Source organism: Thermobia domestica, chromosome 3 (assembly GCF_964235325.1).
Source record: "Thermobia domestica chromosome 3, izTheDome1.hap1.1, whole genome shotgun sequence".
NCBI classification, from domain to species: domain Eukaryota; kingdom Metazoa; phylum Arthropoda; class Insecta; order Zygentoma; family Lepismatidae; genus Thermobia; species Thermobia domestica.
Window position 1 is genome coordinate 221322120 of NC_137456.1, and position 3988 is coordinate 221326107.

A 3988-nucleotide genomic window follows, 5' to 3' on the forward strand; every position below is an offset into this window, starting at 1 on the left:
TTGGATGAGAAATAGACCGGGATTTTTTTTTTTTTTTTTTTGAAAAATGTGAATTTTGCCTCAGCATCATGGAACTAAATGACTATAACATCCTTATTTTTGAAGTTATTGGGCTCATCCAGTTGTGAAGCTTAATTTTTGCTCTTTCAGCAGATCTTCAGTAACCTTGCAAAAGATTACACTGTCAAGCATCAATGGTCATACAAAAAATTATAGGGTTTTCACAAATTGTGTCATTGCTCGAAAGTTACAACTATGAAACTTTTGAAACTTTTTTTTGTAAATTTATCTTAACATGTACATGGTATGGTTAAAAGATAAAGATTGTGTTCTTTTTTATTTTTGTAATTATTATTTTTTATGTACGGAAATATACAGTTTAAAGTTTTGTTACAAATTGTGTCATTCCTCGTATGTTACAACTATGAAACTTTTGAAACATTTTAAATAGAATCATCTTAGCACATACATGATATGGTTAAAAAAAATAAAAAGGGTGCTTTTGGTATTTTTGTAATTATTATTATTATTATTATTATTATTATTATTATTATTATTATTATTATTATTAATATTATTATTATTATTATTATTATTATTATTATTATTATTATTATTATTATTATTATTATTATTATTATTATTATTATTATTATTATTATTGGTATTTAAATGTATGGAAATATACGATTTTAAGTTTTGTTACAAATTGTGTCATTGGTGGTAAGTTACAACTATGAAACTTTTGAAACTTTTTTAATAGAACAGCTCAGCACATACATGATAGGTTAAAAAATAAGAAAGGTGCTTTTGGTATTTTTTGTAATTAATATATATATTGTATTTTACATGTACGGAAATATAGTGTTTTAAGTTTTCTTACAAATTGTGTCATTGCTAGTAAATTACAAGTGTGAAACTCTTGAATCCTTTTTATAAGATCATTTTAGCACATACATGATATGGTTAAAGTATAAAAAGAGTGCTCTTGGTATTTTTGTAGTTATTATTTTTGTACGTCAGAGTGCAAATCATGAATCGCTCTGGGCCTTATATATTCTATTGGCCAGAAAATGAAGACTTTTGTTATGTATCTTTTAAAAATATCAATCTGGGAAGTTCTTGTTTCATCTCTTACGAGCCAGTCAGCCCGGACTACGCAACTGTAAGCAAAATTGAAGGAAAACATCATATCATCAGTGAAAAGAATGAGCTGTGAAATATAGGACAGAAAATTTTGTATGTAAATCTATGTAATTCTAAGAAGTATTACTGGCATGTATGTTTATTGTTTTCATCTATTTATATTATTTTATTATTTCTTATTTTTGTTGATAAGATTTGTAATAGTCACTCAACCCCTTACATTGCTAGGCCTATATTTTCCGCAAGATTATTACGAAAAAGGTATTCCTTTTTATTATTTAATCATGCCTAGTAAATGGAAACTAATCTTATAAAAATAAAGTTACAAAAGTTTGATAGTTGTAAGCGATGGTACAATTGGGAAAAAAGTTGAAGGTCATAGTTAAAGTACAGAAATATAACATTATGGTAATACCAAAACTACACATTACACCAGTTCTATTTTTAAGCGGTCCTAATATTTACTAAGATTATTATTTGAAAAAGTGTGGCAGTTGTCCCTTCAGAGTAGGGATAGCAAAATATTCCGAAATCAGAAATTTCAATTTTCGGAATTTTTCTGAATTCCAGATTTTTCCGAAATCAGAATTTTTCCGATTTTACTTTCCGGATTCCGGAAAGTAAAAATTCCGGAATTGTCTATCACTACTTCAGAAGAAAGGCATTATCTGTTAACAACAGTAAATCTGTATATTTCTGTACGTTTAAAACAACAACAATAATAATAATAATAATAATAATAATAATAATAATAATAATAATAATAATAATAATAATAATAATAATAATAATAATAATAATTGCAAAAATACCAAAAGCACACTTTTTATTTTTCAAACATATCATATATGTGATAAAATAATTCTATAAAAAGAAGCTTCAAGAGTGTCATAGTTGTAACTTATGAGCAATGACAGTTGTAACAAAACTTAAAACTGTATATTTCCGTACACATAAAACAAAAAAATACATAAATAACAAGAGCACCCTATTTATTTTTTACCCATATCATTTATGTGTTAAGATAATTCTGTTAAAAAGGTTCAAAAGTTCCATAGTTGTAACTTAGGAGTAATGATACAATTTGTAACATTATTATCAACGGGCTGGAAAGGGTAATTAAATTTAATATTTAGTTTAACGTCACAAGGCTAAAGGATACAGATGATTAATGAAAGTGAATAATTGTAAAATTATTATTATTATTATTATTATTATTATTATTATTATTATTATTATTATTATTATTATTATTATTATTATTTGCTCTCCCACCGGGCATCAAATCTGGGACCACGTACATACGTGCTAGCCACTAGAAAAGCGCGGAGAGCTTTTTAAATATACTGCATAACCCAAATGAGTTTCTATCATAACAGAGAAAAAATCTGCAATTCTTTTCATTTTATGATATTTTAAACTAGTATTTTAATGATTCTCAAGGGTTCAAATTCATCCACTATAATATTACGACAATGTTGTTAAATATAATTGTGTTATTCATAATGATTCCGTAACAACACTTAAGCTTTAAAGTTAATGAGTTCTTTTCCCTTACCTCCTAGTTGCTTGTAGAGTTCTGGTACATATTTATCCCATTGTGCCTGGAAAAAGTTTGCTGCAATATGATAACCAAGATTATTCTTTTTAGCAAATCTTCTGATACTGAATCCACCACGATTCTGAACAGATCTATTTGTCAGAAAAGGTTCAATAAATTGCAATTTAATTGGCTGCTTATAAACAACAAACACATATCGATGTAAACCAGTTCCCTCTGGGGGACCAGACCCAATGTACTGTGATAAAGTTTCTCCTTTCGATATGTCTGTACCCGGAATATTTACAACAAGCCAATGATGCCACTCTCGATCTGTAGGTTCCTGACGACTTGGAGCATCAGGATCTGTCATGCAAAGAGTGTAAAAGCTGTCATTTTCTATTGGCCACCACACTGATGTTGGAGGATTTTTCACCTGTGTTGGAGTCAATTCATTTCCAAAGTCAACAATCTTTTCACCGTAAACAACTTCTACTACATCCTTTGGCACAAAATCAATTACATCAGGAACTACACCATACATATTCAGTCGCATCAATCTCTTGGAATTTCTTTCGGCTGGAAAGAAAATTCTTCAGTAAAAAAACTCTTAAATACATTTGTTAGTAACTTAACATAAAACAAAATGAAAAAGTGAAATCTGGTAGCCACGAGTGTGACTTTTAGGCTAAAGGAGAAGAGATGATTTATGAATGTAAATGAATATGAAACAACTGTTGGAATGAGAAAGTCACGCAACGGGAGAATCCCGAGAAAACTCACGGACCTGATGTTATCTACCACAAACTCACATGGCTTCGGATAACTAGAACTCGCACCAGAGGTGAGCGCTCTACCACTGTGCTATCTTGCTCATTAGCACAAAATACTTAATAACACTTTAGTCAAGCATATGAAAAACTTACGGAAGAATAAGATAATGTATTTTCCCTTATCTTAATTTCAAAGTATTTTTAAATATACCTTCTTGTAATCTTTCTTATTTTATTCTACTTCCAGAGTGTATAGATAGAAAGTAGATGTATTATCAGTTTATGTTACTGGAGCTACGTACGTCAATTATATGTGGATCATAGTTGTATTTTTGAGTTTTCGATTTTGGACATAAATCTAAATTATATTTAATAATTTCCAATTATTGTTCACATGTAAGGTGACTGTTTAATGTGCAGCATTACAATTAATTGAAATGCAAGAATTATAGGTTTTCCATAACATTAAGGAGAAAAACGTTTGGCATAGTATTAAATCTCCTTTCGATATTGAAGAATGACATCTTTA

At 28.6% G+C, this 3988-nt stretch overlaps 1 pseudogene; it reads right to left on the bottom strand.

The window, feature by feature from the left end:
* Positions 1–2669: 2669 nt before the first annotated feature.
* Positions 2670–3230, bottom strand: LOC145682130 (protein D3 pseudogene; annotated as a pseudogene).
* Positions 3231–3988: the final 758 nt, after the last annotated feature.